Source organism: Pongo abelii, chromosome 8, assembly GCF_028885655.2.
Source record: "Pongo abelii isolate AG06213 chromosome 8, NHGRI_mPonAbe1-v2.0_pri, whole genome shotgun sequence".
Taxonomy (NCBI): Eukaryota; Metazoa; Chordata; class Mammalia; order Primates; family Hominidae; genus Pongo; species Pongo abelii.
Window position 1 is genome coordinate 47,734,967 of NC_071993.2, and position 21,946 is coordinate 47,756,912.

General features: G+C 43.2%; 1 long non-coding RNA gene across 2 annotated transcripts; it reads right to left on the reverse strand.

The window, feature by feature from the left end:
- Nucleotides 1-1,082: 1,082 nt before the first annotated feature.
- LOC129048436 (uncharacterized) lies at nucleotides 1,083-21,651 on the reverse strand. Of its 2 annotated transcripts, XR_008510778.2 has the most exons (4): nucleotides 20,911-21,374; nucleotides 14,638-14,759; nucleotides 7,558-7,810; nucleotides 1,083-1,163 (listed from the first exon to the last, which is right to left on the reverse strand). It is a non-coding gene; the product is annotated as an uncharacterized LOC129048436 (long non-coding RNA). The 2 variants fall into 2 exon arrangements; XR_010141504.1 differs by lacking the exon at nucleotides 1,083-1,163 and having other exon boundaries at nucleotides 7,443-7,810; nucleotides 20,911-21,651.
- Between the last annotated feature and the right edge of the window lie 295 nt (nucleotides 21,652-21,946).

Consider the following 21,946-nt stretch of genomic DNA (forward strand, 5'->3'; position numbering starts at 1 on the left):
CCAAATGTTTGGAAAGCACCGACAGGACTACATTGGATCTATGGGACAAAAGCCTATTAACTATTGCCCGAGAAGTGGACCGGAGCCTGTGTTTTAGAGACAATAAGGCCGTCCTTCTTCTTGCTCCCACTGAAACAAGGGGAAGATTTTAGTTACCCAGTCTATAATGAAGAAAGAAAAAAAGACCAAAAGAAATGTCTTTACTCAGAAAAGTACTGTAGAAAAGATAATCACAAACATAAAGAAGGACACTGAGATAGGTAGCTGGAAAGATAAAGAATGGCTTCCTGAAAGAATTATCAAATACTATGGGCCAGCTACATGGGCCCAAGACAGATCATGGGGCTACCGCACCCCTATTTACATGTTAAACCAAATTATAAGATTACAAGCAGTACTAGAAATCATAGTCAATGAAACAGCCTGAGCCTTGGATCTGTTAGCCATACAGGCCACTCAAATGAGAGATGCTACATACCAAAATAGGCTAGCATTAGACCACCTCCTAGCCTCAGAAGGAGGAGTCTGTGACCAACTGTTGCTTACAAATCTATGGTAATGGAAGAGCTGTTATGGAAATTACTGCTAGAATATGGAAGTTAGCCCATGTCCCAGTCTAGACTTGGTCTGGGTGGAGCCCAAACTCATATTTTAGAGGATGGTTCTCATGGTTTGGAGGCTTTAAAACCTTGATAACTGGTTTTATAGCTATAGTAGGAAGATGTCTAATACTGCCTTGTCTTTTACCTCTCCTCATCAGAAGCATCCAGTCTACTATGGAAGCAATAGTGGACCAAACAACTACCACCAAAATAATGGCATTACAAAAATATCAACTTGTCCCCCAGGAAGAATATAAGCCTACACAGGAAGAGATAAATGATTGTGGTGCTCTTTATTAATCTACATTTATGGTGAGCACCAAAGGTGGGGGATGAAGAAGGAATTCATGAATTTTACAAGTATAATCAAAGATCAAGAAATTTTTACTTTTTCCCTCAAAAACTAAGTGTAGTGTAGCCCCCCTCCCCACCCCATAGTCCAAGTTAGAGAAGAATACTAACTGCCTGTTTTTCCTTCTGTGCTCAGCAAGCCTTATCTGTACTCACCAGTTTCATATTCCTTGAGGCTTAGTGAGTTCCTGCTTCACCTCCCCAGCACAGCTGCAAAGTTACAAGGTTGATATGCATGTTACAGAAACATAGTTTCCCAAGGATGTGGAACATGTAGTATAGATAAGTGTAAAAGACTGATCAACTACGTTTGTTCTCGCTTCTGTAAGTACACTTCTTACATCATGTAGCTCCCGGCCACTGATTGCTTAAAATGTGGCTGCTTTCTTCTGGGGCTCAGAATTTCCTTGATGCTAGTTCTCCTTGAGCCAGATGGTCACCTTAATAAAGGCTTTCCTGAACTCTATTCGGTCTCTCCCATCTCTGATTGTCCCACAATGCCACCTCTCAGGTTCAAGTGAATCTCCTGCCTCAGCCTCCGGAGTAGCAGGGATTAGAGGCAAGCATTGCCATGCCCAGCTAATTTTTGTATTTTTAGTAGAGACAAGGTTTCACCATGTTGGCCAGCATGGCCTCGATCTCCTGACCTCGTGATCCGCCCACCTTGGCCTCCCAAAGTGCTGGGATTACAGGCATGAGCCACTGCACCCAGCCCAAATGCTTTTTTAAAAGCAGAAGCCAGAGACTAGAACTAATGGATAAAGTAAAGGGCTATTTCTGGGGTGAGATTAACAAGAGCATGCTGCAGACAGGAAGGAGGAAATTCCTTAATCTGTTATCCTTCCTACAGTCATCATTATAAAATTAAAAAATTAGGCCAGGTGCGGTGGCTCATGCCTGTAATCTGAGCACTGTGGGAGGCCGAGGTGGGCAGACCACTTGGGGTCAGGTGTTTGAGACAAACCTGGCCAACATGGTGAAACCCCATCTCTACTAAAAATACAAAAATTAACTGGGCATCATCGCAGGTGCCTCGAATTCCAGCTACTCAGGCAGCTGAGGTGGGAGAATTGCTTGAACCTGGGAGGCAGAGGCTGCAGTGAGCAGAGATGTGCACCACTGCACTCTAACCTGGGCAACACAGCAAAACTCTGCTTCAAAAAAATAAAAATTAGGCTGAGCATGGTGGCTTACACCTGTAATCCCAGCACTTTGGGAGGCTGAGGTGGTTGGATCACCTGAGGTTGGGAGTTCAAGACCAGCCTGACCAACATGGAGAAACCCTATCTCTACTAAAATACAAAATGAGCCAGGTGTGGTGGCGCATGCCTATAATCCCAGCTACTTGGGAGGCTGAGGCAGGAGAATCACTTAAACCCGGGAGGCAGAGGTTGCAGTGAGCCATGATCGCACCATCGTACTCTAGCCTAGGCAACAACAGCAAAACTCTGTCTCAAAAAAAAAAAAATAGAATGATATTAAAACACAATGCTTCATTAGCTCACCCAAAAAAGATTCCAAAGCACATAAGACAAGCCTATGCTTTATTTGTAGGCCCTTGACATAAATGAAATTAAGGGCACAACCACTTAGCTTTCACATAAACATGGGTCACAAGCCACTGTTGACACTGTGAAATTCTGTAATTCCTAAGACTCTTTCAAAAATTTTGAGGGAATTGAACTATTTCAACTTTTGAGCATGAGAATTTATTTATAAACATGATTTAGAATTCCCTTAAAGTATGACAATTTAAATTCTTATAAAATATGAGAGAATATATGTTTTCTATAGGCTCATGTATAATGGATAAAATACAAGGTAAAAGTTGAAAAGAGCCTCACGAAACTGATAGCAGTCATTACCTTTGTGGAAGAGGCTACACTGGGAATGCTGGTCAATGCATTTTACTATTACTTGTGACAGTGTAAATTAATAATTTTAAAAAATAGACAACACAAACCTGATACATACACTCACATTTGGGAGAGCAGGAGAGGGGACAACCTAACATGGTTCTTTCTATATGGCATGGGAACTTCCCCTCTCTTGTTTTCACTCTTGCCATCTTCGAACTGGTTCAATCTACTCTACCACCCAGGGTTCTGAAAATAAAATGTAGGAGCTCCTAGCCCAAGGCCTACCTGGAATATTTTAATTCCTCATTAAATGTGCTTTAAGTATTATATCAGAGTTCTCCAGAGAAACTAAGTGTGTGTGTGTGCATGTGTGTTTGTACACTTGCATATATGTGTGTGTATATATTTATGTATGTGTGTATATATATATATGGGAGAGATTTATTATAAGGAATTGGCTTATGCAATCATGCAATTATGGAGGTTGACAACTCTCAAGATCTGAAGGATGATGAGTCCATGTTTGGGGACCCAGGAGAGCCAATTTTGTAGTTCCAGGCTGAAGGCCTGCAGGCTTGAGACCCAGGAAGAGCAGATGTTTCAGTTCAAGTCCAAAGGCAGGAAAAAGCTAATGTGTCAGTAAGAAGGCTTGTTTTATTCAATCCTTCAACTGACCAGATGAGCCCCACTCACATCAGGAAGACAGTCTACTCAGCCTACCAGTTTTGTTTTCTCCTGTTTTATTGGGGGCTTTTGCTGTTTTTCTTTAGGGGGTGAGTTATTTTTAGCATAATTGAACTTCTTATGTTTTTAATTTTGTTTGATTTTAGATTTGGGGGTACATGTGCATGTTTGCTACATGGGCATATTGTGAACTAGTGGGGATTGGACTTCTAGTGTACCCATTACCTAAACAGTCAACATTATCCAAATACTGAGCCCTCACCCCCTTCCCACCCTCTCCCCTTTTGGAGTCCACAGTTGTCTATTATTTCCATCTTTGTGTCAATGTGTACCTATTGTTTAGCTCCCACTTATAAGTGTGAACATGCAGTATTTGGTTTTCTGTTTCTGAGTTACTCTGCTTATGATAATGGCCTCCAGCTCCATCCATGTTGCTGCAAAGGACATGATTTCATTCTTTTTAAAGGCTGGGTAGTATTCCATTGTGTATATGTACCATATTTTATTTATCCAGTCAACTGTTGATGGACACTTAGCTTGGTTCCATGATTTTGATATGAATAGTGCTGCTAGAATATATAAATGCTGGGGTTTTTTTTTTTTTTTTTGAGACAGGGTCTTACTCTGTCACCCAGGCTGGAGTGCAGCAGTGCATTCCTGGCTCACTGCAGCCTCAACCTCCCGGGCTCAAGGGATCCTTCTGCCTCAGTCTACCAAGTAGTTGGGACTACAGACACATGCCATCACACTTGGCTAATTTTTGTATTTTTTGTAGAGATAGGGTTTTGCCATGTTACCCAGGCTGGTCGTGAACTGCTGGACTCAAGGGATCTGCTCGCTTCAGCCTCTCAAAGTGCTGGGATAATATGCATGAGCTACACATATCTTTTTTTTTTTTTTTTGTGAGATAGAGTCTTGCTCTGTCACCCAGGCTGGAGTGCAGTGGCGCTATCTCAGCTCACTGCAACCTCTGCCTCCAGGGTTCAAGCACTTCTCCTGCCTCAGCCTCCCAAGTAGCTGGGATTACAGTTGCATGCCACCATGCCTGGCTAATTTTATTATTATTATTTTTTTTTGAGATGGAGTCTTGCTCTGTCACCCAGGCTGGAGTGCAGTGGCATGATCTTGGCTCACTGCAAGCTCCGCCTCCCGGGTTCATGCCATTTTCCTGCCTTAGCCTCCCGAGTAGCTGGGACTACAGGCACCTGCCACCATGCCTGGCTAGTTTTTTTTTTTTTAGTAGAGATGGGGTTTCGCCGTGTTAGTCAGGATGGTCTCTATCTCCTGACCTCGTGATCCACCTGTCTTGGCCTCTCAAAGTGCTGGGATTACAGGCGTGAGCCACCACACCTGGCCTAATTTTTATATTTTTTTGGTAGAGACAGGGTTTCACCATGTTGGCCAGGCTGGCCTCAAACTCCTGACCTTGTGATCCGCCCATCTTGGCATCCCAAAGTGCTGGGATTACAGGCATGAGCCACCGCGCCTGGCAGTCTTTTCTATGTAATGTCTTCTTTTCCTTTGGGTAGATACCCAGTACTAGGATTGCTGGTTCTATTTTTAGTTCTTTGAGAAACCTCCACACTGTTCTGTAGAGGTTTATACTCCCACCAACAGTGTATAAGTGTTCCCTTTTCTCTGCATCCATGCCAGCATCCGTTGTTTTTAACTTTTTTTTTTTTTTTTTTTTAAGACTAGTCAAGTGTAGTAGTGAGAAGGGGAGAAAGATTAGAACAAGGAGTTCAGTCTATAACTGACTGGGAACAATCAATTGAGATAACTCAGTACCTTCAGACCAGCCTTGACTTTTTAATAGTAGCCATTCTGCCAGTCTACTGGTTTAAATGTTAATCTCATTCAGAAACTCCCTTACAGACACATCCAGAATATCTGGGCACCCTATGACTAAGTTAACACATAAAATTAATCATCACAAATATTAATCCTCATTATTGTGCATAGGAGGAATCTGAGCCCAGAAAAGCAAAGTAAGATCACAGAGCACTTGCTGACAAACTAGAACTAGCACCCCAGTTCCCTAAGGAGGCCCCATTCGTTGCTCCACAGGGACAACCTCCCAAGATGTGAAGGCTAATCCAAATAGCCATGCAGAGACCTGGAATCCAATTCCCACAAACCCTGGCCCCACTCCCATCTGTGACTCCATTTGGGATCCTTAATTCATTGGCCATCTTTTCTGTCACCTGGAGTATGTCCTAGAGCCACGTTGGTGCCAGCCACATCTACATCAGTGTTTTGAGCTGTAACAACCTGAATATATATCCTGAACCCCCTCCCTGCTGCTTGGAGATCTTGAGTTCCTTGTAGGAGGAAAAAGGGATGACTTGGTGATGAAATTCTTAGAATATGCTTGAGGTTATAACCCTTCATCCAGCTGGGGTATGACTTTGAAAGGTGGGATGCTAAGAACAAAGTTGTTAATGACAGGTCCAGAGTCTGAAAGGTGGGTAGCAACCATTGCCTCCCAACTCCCTTAAATAAAAGAACTGCAGGTCTCATCCCCAGAGGGCCCTTTAATTCCAGGAGAAGCAGCCCCTCTTACCAGGATCTCCTTCATACCTATTCCCCCTGAGAAAAAGGGGCTTGCTGGCTGCTGCAATATGCCTTACTCCCACAACATAGTGGTAGAGCCCCAGAGGACTTGCAGCCTCAGAAGAGGGACTGGAAAGACTAGGGGACTATGGCAGCCTCAGAACAGCCACAAAGGCTAACTCCTGAACATGTTGGTGGTGGGAGCAACAGGTTCAGTGTGGACAGTGGTACAATACAGTAAAATACAATGATCATGCCTTTGCTTCTCTTATTTTCTGGAATATATAAATGGCTGTGGGATTTACACTTTTAGCCAAGATGGAGTAACAGGAACCAAATTTATCCTCCTATCTGAAAGAACTAACAGCAGTCAAAATATAGGAAATGGTGGTGCACCACACCATGGACACCAGGCAGTTGAAGGACAGCATTCCAGAGAGACAGGGATCAAGTGAGGTGAGCCCCCGACTGCCCCAGCTTACAGCTTGAGACCTTCTAGGCAGTGGCATGGGGAGGGGAGCCCCAGGCAGAGCCCAGCACTCTCCCTGGTTAAAGGAAATGAAGCTGGGGCCAGGTGTGGTGGCTCACGCCTGTAATCCCAACATTTTGGGATGCCGAGGGGAGTGGATCGCTTGAGGTCAGGCATTTAAGACCAGCCTGGCCAACATGGTGAAACCCTATCTCTACTAAAAATACAAAAATTAGACGGGTGGTAGTGGCATGTGCCTATAATCCCAGCTACTCTGGAGGCTGAGCAGGAGAATTACTTGAGCCTGGGAGGCAGAGGTTGCAGTGAGCTGAGATTGCACCACTGCACTCCAGCCTGGGTGACAGAGAGAGACTCTGTCTCAAAATATAAAATAAAAATAAAAATAAAGGAAATGGAGCTGGCATTTGCAGGACTGAGTCTGCAGGGGAGGGAGTTGCACCAAGAGGAAGCTCCAGAGATGATAAGCAGAGGTAAAAAACAACCAGAAGAACTTAAGGGAACAGTGTCAAGCTTTAAACTCCAGCTTTTTAAATATACTCCCCTCATCATTCTGTCCTTTCCAGCTGGGCTCACTTAGCATGTCCAAGTTCCCAGGGAAGTTCTGGAGTGGGTGTGGCACTGGAACTTCCCAGATACAAGTTATCTTTCTGTGATTTGCTCCCTTCAGAACCCTGGGACTTACACCTTAGTCCAGTGCCCCTCTCTGTGCTGGGAGACAAGGGTCCATCACTCTGTGCCAAGGAAGTCCCCAGGCAAGTGGGCAGATTCCCTTGGACTTCTCTCTGGAAGCTACCACACAGTCATGGCCCTGATGACACCCAAGGGTGCATAGAGCACAGGACTCCAGATGGAGCTCTGAGAGCAAATCTACCCTCTCACTTTCAAAATAATGGAAGTGAGGTTTGTGGATAGGTCAGAATTTGAATCTCCTTTGGAAAGTGACTCTTTTGGGAAAAGGGGGCACAGGTTAAGGATCTGATGTGTGCTATGAGCTGTCTCTTCAGAAACATGAACTTACTCAAGCAGCGACACAATTTTGCTCATTCAGTGAAGTTCATTAACTTCCTGCATCTCCTTAGCAGGCACCAGCTCAACAACTGCTGAAGACAAAGATGTCAGTTTCCTGCTTATCTGCATATGGAGTCTGTGACTGTTCTTCCAAGTGAGGACTTGAGGAGCCTGAGCTTGATAAAGAGAGCCAGCTGGTCACCCTGGGCCATTCCCTTCCATCTGGGTTAGGTGCACATTGCCTCCTGCTGTCCATCCTGATCCTAAAGCCAGAGAAAGAGTCGATGGTAGTCATTTAGCCACTTAGTTATTATGCAGGTGCTCAGTGAAGTCTGTAGGTGGTCTAGATTTTAAGGCTATGTTGGTGAGAGCTGGGCAGGTGGTTGGTTAGAATTCAGTCAGCCAGTGAGCCAGGCAAGCAAGAGGGGTTTGGCAAGGATCAAATCATCAAGCCAAAGTTTCCCACACACAGCAGTGTGATAACCTCTGTGCACAGATCCCCTCCCTCTGTGATGGGTTGAACTGCATCCCCTTCAAAATTCCCATGTTGAAGCCCTAACACCCAGTACCTCAGAATCTGACATTTTGAGACAAGACCTTGGAAGATGTAATTAAGTTAAAAGGGGGTCATAATCCAATGTGACTGGTGTCTTTATAAAAAGAAGAGATTAGAACACTGACACACACACCGGGATGACCATGAGACAGACAAGGGGAAAAGATGGCTATCTACAGACCAAGGAAAGGCCTCAGAGAAACCAACCTGCTCCTTGATCTTGGCCTTCCAGCCCCCACATAAGACCATAGATTTCCATTGTCTTTGCTGCCCAGGCTGCAGTGCTTTCTTACGGCAGCCGCAGCCACCCTGCCACCCTGCCACAGTGCACTGAAGATGCTTTAGTATGGGTGTCCAAGGGAGAGAATAGAGTCATGGGTTCTTAGTTTCTGTTTCTGGTTGGGACAGCAAAGCCCATTCCTCATCCCTCTTTTCCACTTATCACTAGAGACAGAAACTAAAAACCATGGCCTCAGGCTGCTAAAATCCTGAAACAAGACAAAACAGGACAACAAAAACAACAACAACAAATAGGGTGGGTTGGACAATTTTGGGAGAGTAGACAGAAAGTCTGACTCCTCCTGGGAGTCCAAATGAGACTTCTGTTTGCTGAAAGACAGAGACTTGGCTAGGTACAGTGACTTGTGTCTGTAATCCCAGCGCTTTGGGAGGCTGAGGAAGGAGGATCACTTGAGCCCAGGACTTCAAGACCAGCCTGGGCAACATAGTGAGACTCCGTCTCCACTAAATACTAAAAAAAAAAAAAAAAATTGGCCAGGCATGGTGGCTCATGCCTGTAATCCCAGCACTTTGGGAGGCTGAGGTAGGAGGATCACTTGAGGTCAGGAGTTCAAGACCAGCCTGTCCAAGATGGTAAAACCCTGTCTCTATTAAATAATACAAAAATTAGCCAGGCACAATGATGGCACATGCCTGTAGCTACTAAGGAGGCTGAGCTAGAAGGATCACTTCAACCTGGGAGGGGGAGCTTGCAGTGAGCTGAGATCATGTCACTGCACTCCAGCCTGGGTGACAAAGTGAGACCCTGTCTCAAAAAAAAAAAAATTAGGCATGACGGTGCATGTAGTAAAAAAATTATGCATGACGGTGCACGAGTAGCTGTAGTCCCAGCTACTCAGGAGGCTGAGGCAGGCAGATGGCTTGAGGCCCAGAGGCAAAGGCTGCAGTGAGCCAACATTGCGCCACTGCACTCCCGCCCTAGTGACAGAGCGAGACACTTGTCTCAAAAAAAAAAAAAAAAAAAAGACAGTGATTTGATAAGAAGGAGGAAGGAGACCCAGGCGGCAAAAGATGGCACTCATGACCATGGCCCAGAGAGCCCTCTTCAGAAGGCAATGTGGGGTGGGGTGAACAGTGGGAGAGAGGAGATGGGGACGGGCAATTGCAGCTCAAGCCCCTAGCCACTGGCTCTGTCTCCTGGTCTTCATGGAATGGCTCTAGCAAGCTTGTTCTATCCAATTGAATGAAAATTGAATCCAAATCTTAATATCCCAAAGCACTAAAACCCCAAAGTGCTGGGATTACAGGCATGAGCCACTGCGCCCAGCCAACTTTATTTCTCCCTCTGTTGGCCGGGCTGGAGTGCAGTTGCATGATCTTGCTGATCTCAGCTCTCAAAAATTCCATCCCTGAAAGAAGAGGTGGGTTTCAAATAGATTCTAAGAATTCTAATACATTCTACAATATATTAAAAAATATTAAAATCAGCTGGGTGCAGTGGCTCACACCTATAATCCCAGCACTTTGGGAGGCCGAGGCGGTTGGATCACCTGAGGTCAAAAGTTTGAGACCAGCGTGGCCAACATGGTGAAAACCCATCTCTACTAAAAATACAAAAATAGCCGGGCGTGTAATCCCAGCTACTCGGGAGGCTGAGGCAGGAGAATCGCTTGAACCCGGGAGGTGGAGTTTGCAGTGAGCCGAGATCACGCCATTGCACTCCAGCCTGGACAACAAGAGCAAAACTCCATCTCAAAAAATAACTAACTAAATAAATAAAGTCACAGTAATTAAAATATGTTTAGCACTGTATCAATGAATAATTGATTGCAGCAGAACTCAGAACAGATGATGATACATGGAAAATAGTGATATGTACGTATGCATTAAGTATTTAGAGACAGAGTCCTGCTCTGTCACCCAGGCTGGAGTGTAGTGGTGTGATCACAGCTCACTGTAACCTTGAACGTGTGGACTCAAGCAGCCTGCCACCTCAATCTCACAAACAGATAGGATGACAGATGTACATCACGGCACACAGCTAATTTTCTTTTATTTTTTTCAGAGACGGGGTCTCATTATGTTGCCCAGGTTGGTCTCCAATTCCTGGCTTCAAGCAATCCTCCCAAAGCACTGGGATTTGAGGTGTGAGCCACTCATGCCTAGCCAGATATTGGTATTTATTGGCTTCATGATGAAGTCACAGCAGAGGTATGGTGTGGGTCTTTGAGCTGTAGAATCAGCAGCTCAAACAATGCTTGAACCTGTTCACCACCATGCTTCTCTTTGCTTTCCTACATTTCCACACATTTTTTCTCTTACTGAAAATGCATTCCAGTCACCAAGTAATTGGAAAATAAACACCTCCATTATGAAAATCTTAGGATAAGCTCTCAGTGGTTCAACTTAATCAAATACTAATCAATGAAATCTTCAGTGTGAGACTAGGAGGGTGAGGTCCTGTGGCTGGCCCATCTGGGTTAAGCACCAGCAGTAGAGTACTGTGAAAAGTAATGCAGAGCCTACAAATGCAATAGCCACTCCAAAGGATAATTTTGTATATAATAAAAAAGAAATTTCAAATCCATGACATAATAGCGAATGAATTTAACAGTGAAAGATCAACTGGCTATTCATTTAGAAGAAAACAAAGTCAGCTTCTTAGTTCACACCATATTTAATCAAGTAATAACAGACAGGGTTCAAGAGAGTATTCTATTTTTTCAAAAAGAAAGAGTATTCTATTTAAATTAAACACAGTTGTTTCATATGTTTTAAATAGAAGAAAAACCTGAAAAAAAAATGCAAATTCTAAAAAGAATCTTGGCCAGGCATGGTGGCTCATGCCTGTAATCCCAGCACATTGGGAGACTGAGGCAGGTGGATCACTTGAGGTCAGGAGTTCAAGACCAGCCTACCCAACATGGTGAAACCCCTTCTCTAGTAAAAATACAAAAATTAGCAGGATGTGTTGGTGTGTGCCTATAGTCTCAACTATTTGGGAGGCTGAGGCAGGAGAATCACTTGAACATGGGGGGCAGAGGTTGCAGTGAGCCAAGATCACACCACTGTACTCCAACCTGGGCAACTAAGTGAGACTCCATCTCAAATAAATAAATAAATAAAATAAAAATATAAATAAAAAGGAATCTCATACTAACACAAGAAGAAGAAACTTCTTTCATATAATGGAATGACCACCAATTTTATTTCTGATATTTAAATTCTGAACTTAAATGCCTTAATCTCTAATAACAGAAAATTCCATGTCAAACTGTTCAGTATCTGTGAGATAGGCAATATTATCTTCACTCTGCAGCTGAGATAACTGAGGTATAGAAAGATTAAACCACCACATAGGTCACACAAATAATAATTGGCAGAGACAGAATAGCCTGTCTGGGAAAACTACACTGTGGTGCATACTCCTAGGAAGGAAAATATGGCATTCCATCACAATAAATACAAATGCAGAATGTTCTTGGTTTATATCCAATCTGGGATTCAGACAAATTGAAATAGGCACATCATTTAAACATATCACAAGTATAAATTTCTTCAAATAACATGCTTTTAATCTGCACAATGTAATAAGTACCAGTGTTCAAGGTCACTTTTGAAAATTAATTCACATATGCTTTATAAACAATTATGTGCCTGATATTTGCATATTTTAAGTAAATTCTGGTTTTATTAAACATTATTTGGCTTATCTGCTGAAAGGAGAGTTCTGTAACAATGTTTGTACACATTAATATGTAATAGGAAAGAGAAGATAACATATATGACACACGGTACTTTGTATGTTCAAATGTTTCTTTTCTTTTCTTTTTTTTGAGACGCAGTTTTGCTCTTCTTGCCCAGGCTGGAGTGTAGCGGTACAATCTCGGCTCACCACCATGTGTCCGCCTCCCGGGTTCAAGTGATTCTCCTGCCTCAGCCTCCCAAGTAGCTGGGACTACAGGTGCCCGCCACCATGCACAGCTAATTTTTGTATTTTTAGTAGAGACAGAGTTTCACCATGCTGGCCAGGCTGGTCTCGACCTCCTGAACTCACGTGATCTGCCCACCTCGGCCTCCCAAAGTGCTGAGATTACAGCCATGAGACACTGCTCCTGCCAAGCCTGCTAATCTTTGAGATTAGCAGATATTATGAATTTTATGATGCTTTTAGCCCCATAAAATACTTTTGTATTTCTCTAAATAGTCTTGATGCTTCTTCTGGGGTGCAGTTAATTGATAGTGTTGGGTCTTGCTTTTAAGATTCATAGTGTTTATTCTAAGGCTAACTATTCTTTGTTGCTGAGACAAGACCATTCTGAGTACTCTACCCAATGCTCATGAATCGTGATTTTTTCACCCTGGCTGGTGACAGCAGGTGCTTTTCCCAGCATCATGGGGCTCTATTCTCCTCAGTCTTTTTGGATGATTCCCCAGCCTCAGGTGGTTTCCTCATACGCATGTTCCAGACAGCACTCTGCTGAGTTATCAAGGGGACTTTCTGAAGATCACCAGACCTGTCTCTCTGTGCAGCTCTCTTCCTTGGTAATTTGTCCTGCAAACTCTAGCTGCCTTGGTCTCTCTGGACTCTCAGCTGCGTCTCCTCAATTCAAGGAGTCTACCATGCTCAACCTGGGATCCTCCTCCTTGTGCCACAGCCTGGAAACTCTTCTAAGGCAGTAAGCTCTGGCAAATGTAGAGCTTACTTATTTCATGTTTCATGGGTCACTGTGCTCATTGCCTGATATCCAGTGACTTGAAACCATTGTTTCATATATTTTATCTGGTTTCTTCAGTTGTTTTAGGCAGGAGGGTAAATCCAGTCCCTGTTACTCTACTTTGGCCAGAAACTGGTTTTGTTTTGGTTTGTTTGTTTAGACAGAGTCTCCCTCTATTGCCCAGGCTGGTGTGCAGTCACGTGATCTCACCTCATTCCAACCTCTGCCTCCTGGGTTCAAGCGATTCTCTGGTCTCAGCCTCCTGAGTAGCTGGGACTACAGACGTGGGCCACCACACCCAGGTAGTTTTTGTATTTTTCATAGAGATGGGGTTTCACCATGTTGGCCAGGCTGGTCTCAAACTCCTGACCTCAAGTGATCCACCCGCCTCCCAAAGTGCTTGGATTATAGGCATGAGCCACCATGTCTGGCCCAGAAACAGTTTTTGAATTGGATCTTGAATCAGATAAACAATTATCTATAAAAGTCTTAATTGAAGGCTGGGCACGGTGGCTCATGCCTGTAATCTCAGCACTTTGGGAGGCCGAGACGGGTGGATCACAAGGTCAGGAGATCGAGAACAGCCTGGCCTATATGAGAATTCTTTATCCTATTTTGCAATTTATTTTCAAAGTTAAAGATTACTTCAGGCCAGGCACAGTGGCTCACACCCGTAATCCCAGCACTTTGGGAGGTGGAGGCGGATGGATCACCTGAAGTCAGGATTTTGAGAGCAGCCTGGCCAACATGGTGAAACCCCAACTCTACTAAAAATAGAAAACGTTAGCTGGGTATGGTGGCACACACCTGTAATCCCAGCTACTTGGGAGGCTGAGGCACAGAATAGCTTGAATCTGGGAGACGGAGGTTGCAGTGAGCTGATCCTGCACCACTGCACCGGCCTGGGCAATAGAATGAGACTCTGTCTCAAAAAAAATTAAAAAATAAGATTACCTCAAAATAAATGAGTAAAAGAAATTGCAATAATCAATTGCAAAACTTGTCCTTATTGTTAGAAGTGAGGATGGGGGCCAGGCGTGGTGGCTCATGCCTGTAATCTCAGCATTTTTGGAGGCCGAGGTGGGTGGATCATCTGAGGTCAGGAGTTCCAGACCAGCCTGGCCAACATGGTGAAACCCCGTCTCTACTAAAAATATAAAAAATTAGCCGGGCATGGTGGCACATGCCTGTAATCCCAGCTACTCAGGAGGCTGAAGCAGGAGAATCGCTTGAACCAAGGAGGCAGAAGTTGCGGTGAGCTGAGATTGTGCTATTGCACTCCAGCCTGGGCAACAAGAGAGAAACTCTGTCCCAAAAAAAAAAAGAAAAAATAGAAATCAGGATGGGGCTACTTTTGAGAGGGAGAGTAATAATAGAGAATGGGTCTTTCAGGGAGACTTCAGGCACTGGTAATATTGTCTTTTGACTCTTTGGTGTTTATGTGGTTGTGTTCACCTCTCTTCATCATTCATTTATCAATTATACAGTGATACACATGCCATTGCATACTTTTGTATTTTTTTTTACTTCAATAAAAAAATTTTTAAGTCAAAAATAAATCACTCAGATATAATACCTTGAGGATTGCTTTCTTTCTGTGTCTTCTTTCCTGAATCCCTAGTGAAGTCCTCAGGTCAGGGTGGTAGTCTCCTAGGTGGTTCTCTTCTTCATTTCAAAAGAACAGTTTTATTCCTTATGCTGTTGAGAAACCCAAGGTAAAAATTCACCTTGTGTGAAGCCTTCACCAGTGACCACAAATTGCTACTTCTCTTGGAACTTACTGACTTCTAAAAATTAAGGGTGGCTCCCAAGACTAAACCAGGAAGAAGTTGAATCTCTGAATAGACCAAAAACAGGCTCTGAAATTGAGGCAATAATTAAGAGCTTACCAACCAAAAAAAGTCCAGGACCAGACGGATTTACAACCGAATTCCACCAGAGGTAAAAGGAGGAGCTGAGCTGGTACCATTCCTTCTGAAACTATTCCAATCAATAGAAAAAGAGGGAATTCTCCCTAACTCATTTTATGAGGCCAGCATCATCCTGATACCAAAGCCTGGTGGAGACACAACAAAGAGAGAATTTTAGACCAATATACCTGATGAACATTGATGCAAAAATCCTCAACAAGATACTGGCAAACCGAATCCAGCAGCACATCAAAAAGCTTATCCACCGTGATCAAGTGGGCTTCGTCCCTGGGATGCAAGGCTGGTTCAACATATGCAAATCAATAAACATAATCCAGCATATAAACAGAACCAATGACAAAAACCATATGATTATCTCAATAGATGCAGAAAAGGCCTTTGACAAAATTCAACAACTCTTCATGCTAAAAACTCTCAATAAATTAGGTATTGATGATATCTCAAAATAATAAGAGCTATCTATCACAAACCCACAGCCAATATCATACTGAATGGGCAAAAACTGGAAGCATTCCCTTTGAAAACTGGCACAAGACAGGGATGCCCTCTCTCACCACTCCTATTCAACATAGTGTTAGAAGTTCTGGCCAGGGCAATTAGGCAGGACAAGGAAATAAAGGGTATTCAACTAGGAAAAGAGGAAGTCAAATTGTCCCTGTTTGCAGATGACATGATTGTATATCTAGAAAACCCCATCATCTCTGCCCAAAATCTCCTTAAGCTGATAGGCAACTTCAGCAAGGTCTCAGGATACAAAATCAATGTGCAAAAATCACAAGCATTCTTATACACCAATAATGGACAAACAGAGAGCCAAGTCATGAGTGAACTCCCATTCACAATTGCTTCAAAGAGAATAAAATACCTAGGAATCCAACTTACAAGGGATGTGAAGGACCTCTTCAAGGAGAACTACAAACCACTGCTCAATAAAATAAAAGAGGATACAAACAAATGGAGGAACATTCCATGCTCATGGGTAGGAAGAATCAATATTGTGAAAATGGCCATACTGCCCAAGGTAATTTATAGATTCAATGCCATCCCCATCAACCTACCAATGACTTTCTTCACAGAATAGGAAAAAACTACTTTAAATTTCATATGGAACCAAAAAGATCCCGCATTGCCAAGTCAATCCTAGGTGAAAAGAACAAAGCTGGAGGCATAATGCTACCTGACTTCAAACTACACCACAAGGCTACAGTAACCAAAACAGCATGGTACTGGTACCAAAACAGAGATATAGATCAATGGAACAGAACAGAGCCCTCAGAAATAATGCCACATATCTACAACTATCTGATCTTTGACAAACCTGACAAAAACAAGAAACGGAGAAAGGATTCCCTATTTAATAAATGGTTCTGGGAAAACTGGCTAGCCATATGTAGAAATTTGAAACTAGATCCCTTCCCTACACCTTATATAAAAATTAATTCAAGATGGACTAAAGACTTAAATGTTAGACCTAAGACCATAAAAACCCTAGAAGAAAACCTAGGCAATACCATTCAGGACATAGGCATGGGCAAGGACTTCCTGTCTAAAACACCAAAGCAATGGCAACAAAAGCCAAAATTGACAAATGGGATCTAATTAAACTAAAGACCTTCTGCACAGCAAAAGAAACTACCACCAGAGTGAACAGGCAACCTACAGAATGGGAGAATATTTTTGCACTGTACTCATCTGACAAAGGGCTAATATTGCGAATCTACAATGAACTCAAACAAATGTACAAGAAAAAAACAAACAACCCTATCAAAAAGTGGGCGAAGGATATGAACAGACACTTCTCAAAAGAAGAAATTTATGCAGCCAAAAGACACATGAAAAAATGCTCACCATCACTGGCCATCAGAGAAATGCAAACGAAAACCACAATGAGATACCATTTCACACCAGTTAGAATGGCAATCATTAAAAAGTCAGGAAACAACAGGTGCTGGAGAGGATGTGGAGAAACAGGAACACTTTTACACTGTTGGTGGGACTGTAAACTAGTTCAACCATTGTGGAAGTCAGTGTGATGATTCCTCAGGGATCTAGAACTAGAAATACCATTTGACCCAGCCATCCCATTACTGGGTATATACCCATAGGATTATAAATCATGCTGCTATAAAGACACATGCACACGTGTGTTTATTGTGGCACTATTGACAATAGCAAAGACTTGGAACCAACCCAGATGTCCAACAATGATAGATTGGATTAAGAAAATGTGGCACATATACACCACGGAATACTATGCAGCCATAAAAAATGATGAGTTCATGTCCTTTGTAGGGACATGGATGAAGCTGGAAACCATCATTCTCAGCAAACTATGTCAAGGACAAAAAACCAAACACCGTATGTTCTCACCCATAGGTGGGAATTCAACAGTGAGAACACATGGACACAAGAAGGGAAACATCACACTCCGGGGCCTGTTGTGGGGTGGGGGAGGGGGGAGGGATAGCATTTGGAGATATACCTAATGTTAAATGATGAGTTACTGGGTGCAGCACACCAACATGGCACAAGTATACATATGTAACTAACCTGCATGTTGTGCACATGTACCCTAAAACTTAAAGTATAATAAAAAAAAATTAAGGGTGGACTTTTAGTAAATTTGAAATGAAACTTTTAACATATGGCACACCAAATATCCATGACACCAAATCCCAGGAGCCCCACAGGGATAGTTTATAGCCACCCTCAGGAGAGAGAGACCTTAAGACCAAATTAGAAAGAAAAGAAAAAAGTTTATATATATATATATATATATATATATATATATATATATATATATATACACACACTATTTTGTTTTCAATGAAAATTTTAACATATACTAAATTCTCATGTATATTTGGATCTTTCTGTGCTTTTTCAAAACTAGCACCAAACTTAAATTACTTTTTATTTTTTGAGACAGAGACTCACTGTGTCATCAGGCTGGAGTGCAGTGGTGCTATCTCAGCCCACTGTAACCTCTGCCTCCCAGGTTCAAGTGATTCTCCTGCATCAGCCTCCCGAGTAGCTAGGACTACAGGCACACACCACCACACCCAGCTAATATTTGTATTTTTAGTAGAGACGGGGTTTCACCATGTTGGCCAGGTTGTTCTTGATCTCTTGACCTCGTGATCCGCCCACCTTGGCCTCCCAAAGTGCTGGGATTACAGGCATGAGCTACTGTGCCCAGCCTCAAATTACCTTTTAAATTTGCATTTTCAAAAAAAGTTCTGTCGATGAAAAAAGTCAACTCTGTAAAATATTTAGAGAGATTTATTCTGAGCCAAATGTGAGTGACCATGGCCTGTGACACAGCCCTCAGGAGGTCCTGAGAACGTTTGCCCAAGGTGGTTGGGGGTGCAGCTTGGTTTTATACATTGTAGGAAGGCATGAGACATCAATCAAATACATTTAAGGAATACATTGGTTTGTTCCAGAAAGGCAGGACAACTTGAAAGGTGGGAGTGCTTCCAGGTATAGGTAAATTTAACGATTTTCTGGTTGACAATTGGTTGAGTTTTTGTCTAAGGATCTGGGATCAATAGAAAGGAAAAGTTCAGGTTAAGATAAAAGATTGTGGAGACCAAGGTTCTTTTGAAATCTCATAGTGGCCGACCTTAGAAACAAGAGATGACAAATGTTTCCTATTCAGACCCTTTTAAAAGGTGCTAGACTCTCAGTCAATCTATTCAGAATTGGAAGGGCCTAGAAGGAAAAGGTCTCGCTATGTTAATAGAGATTATTTAGAGATGCGAATTTTCCCCCACAAAGGACGGCTTGCAGGACCATTTCAAAATGTGACAAAGAAACATGTTTTTGGGGTAAAATATTTTTATTTTCTTCCTTGTCTCGTAATGTTATGCCAGAGTCAGGTTGGAAAGTAAGTTACACTACATAGGGTTAAGTAAAACCCATCTGATGTGAATTTATGGTTTGTAGGGCATAACTCCTCAGATCCCTTAGATAGAAATTTGGGTAAGATAAAAAAATCAGAGTTTAGTCCTCAGTTCCTTGCTATTCCCTGAGGTCGTGTCCTGAGGAAGTTAAAAATTATTTTATCAAGTAAAACAAAATTAAGCTCCCCATTAAGATTTTTTATTTAAATTTTGATTGAAATTGTGTTAAATTTTATAGTTTTCTGTAAGGGTAAATATAAACATAAAAATTTGGGCCAGGTGCAGTGACTCACACCTGTAATCCCAGCACTTTGGGAGGCTGAGGTGGGTGGATCACGAAGTCAGGAGTTCAAGACCAGCCTGGCCAAGATGGTGAAATCCCATCTCTACTAAAAATACAAGAAAATTAGCCGGGTGTGGTGGTGGGCGCCTGTAATCCCAGCTACGCAGGAGGCTGAGGCAGAGAATTGCTTGAACCTGGGAGGCAGAGGTTGCAGTGAGCCGAGATCACGCCACTGCATCCGAGCCTGGGCGACAGAGCGAGACTCTGTCTCAAAGAAAAACAAACAAAACAAAACAAAACAAAACTGAATTTTCCTTCTTGCAAAAAGGAAAAAAGACCTTTCCTCCTCTGTTTTCTTACAGCATTTCCTTAAGAAAACTTGTAATTGTAAATCCTTTCTCTGTCTCTGTGAGTTTTAGCAAAACTTTTTTAAAAAGCAAATAAGCTTCTTGCTAGTTTAACAACACACGAAGGTCTTTTTTAATGGCCTTGGGTCATGTCTTTGAAATGTAAGCATCAAGGAAGATTGCACCCCATCTCCTTGCCTCTGTGGTAAACTCCCAGGCTCCTGCCTACCTATTAACTACTTGCATGTCATAGAGATACCAGAAACTTTACTTTTCATTTGCATAACGGCAATTAACTAACACTGATGGCTACCCTAATTATCAGGTGAATTTCAGATGAATTATGCATAGCAAATGGTGTTGTACAGTCATCTTACTTGAGTACAAGTTGCCTTTTACCTTGAGAAAATGGAATGCATTGTATCAAATAGGCTAATACAAAAAATGATAGTTCTTCCTGTCTTCATAAACTCATCAGTGGGTTGCCTATGACGCACATCGCAGTCTGGTTTAATGTTTATTCAATAATGTAACTGTTTTGTTCTTCCATCTGTGGAGAGGATTTTCTGGGTTGGCAAGAGGCTTTATTTTCAATTATTTCCTCAATACCTCCCATCCAGAAAAGTGGTGTGTATGTATTATGTGTGCATATTTTTATATGTATATATATGTGTTTATACACATGACTATATATACATATTTTTTCTAGATGATTCTACATGTTTTAATGTAATAAAGTTATTGACCAGGAAATATATAATTTGTTTTACATATACAGCCGAGTCCTCCCTCTGTATCCGCGGGGGGATTAATTCCAGGACCTCCCTGGATTACTCAAATCCAGGGATGTTCAAGTCTCTGGTAGAAAATAATCTGGTATTTGCATAACCTAAACACCTCCTCCCGTATACTTTAAATTATGTCTAGATTAATTGTAAACCTAACACAATGTAAATACTATGTGAATAGTTTTACTGTATTGTTTAGGGTACAAAGACAAAGGGAAAAGTTTGTACATGCTCAGTAAGATATAATATTTTAAGTCGTTTCTTTTTTTAGAGAAGGTCTCACTATTTTGCACAGGCTGCTCTCCAACTCTGGGCCTCCAGTGATCCTCCCAAGTGGCTGAGATCACAGGCACAAGCCATCCCCGCCCAGATCACTTTTAAGTATTTTCAATCGGAGCTTAGTTGAATCCATAGATATGGACCCCCGGGATAAGGAGGGACGACTATATATATTCCTTAGTGAAATGATAGTCAAGATATTGTATTATATTAGGTTAAAATTTGTGTAAATTCATGAGAAGGATGTACAGCTAACATTAAGCGCTTTTGTTTTTGGGAAGTGGTATACTCGTTTTCTGTTTTAGCTTATACATACTTTGTAGTTCATTACGTTTCGCGGATGGTTTGCACAATTGTGAAAGCTAGCATTCCTAAGAGGAAGCGGTTACAGGGCATTATCCTTCATTACTCCACGTACTCCTGTACCCACGGAGTTCAATCACTTTAACAAAACTGCCCATCAGTGATCCCTGGAGCACCTCACAGTGGCCTTCTGTCTTCACGCCCCGACGTGCGCGGTGCAGCTCTCCAACCATCACTCAGCAGGGCCAGGGCTCGCTCCAGGAAATCCGACAGCAGTCACTCAGGCCCCTGGAGTAGGGCGCGCCTCATAACGTCATCCAAGATGGAGTCGCAGCCAGGCCTTCTGGGAAGCGTAGTTCTGGATTAGGGCTCGGGGAACGTTCTGCACATGTGCAGTGCCATCTCCTTTCTGGCGTTAGCGTTTTTGTCTTACGCCCTAGGGTGGGCGGAGGACTCCGGTGTCTCCGGGTCTCGGCTGGGCCGCAAAGGGCGGGGCCTGGACTCGGCGCCAGCCGGGAGCAGAGGTCGAGCCCCTGCAGGTGTGTGGAAGGCCCTTGCGGGCGGGCAGGGCGTGGGAGGCGGGCTCTCCAGCCTGGAAGTCGCCTCCTGGCCCCAGAGCTGCCTCCGCGGAGGGCCCCTGGTGGGAGCGGCCTGGCGGCGAGGTTGGCCGTCTGCGCTGGCGCCCCTGCCCGGAATAGCATTTGCGCTACCTGCTTGAAGGGCGGCCAGAGGAGGCCTGTGGTGGCTGGGCAGCGGGCTCCCGGAACAGCTACATTGTATGACGTGGACAGGAGCCGCCACCTCAGGCGCGCTGGCCGCTGCAGAGGCGGCGCTCCAAAGCCGCAGAGACATGGGTTCCGGTCCAGCGTCTGCAGGTGGTCCCAGTGCCGCTCGATGCCCATCTGGTAAATGATGGGAGCCTTTGGGTACTGAATAGGGCAGTAGATGTAAAGTATGATACAGGACTCAATAAAGGTGAGCTGCTTCTATTACAAGACATGCTGTTTTCATTATTGGCTCATTTAATCATCGTAACCATCCTTTCGACT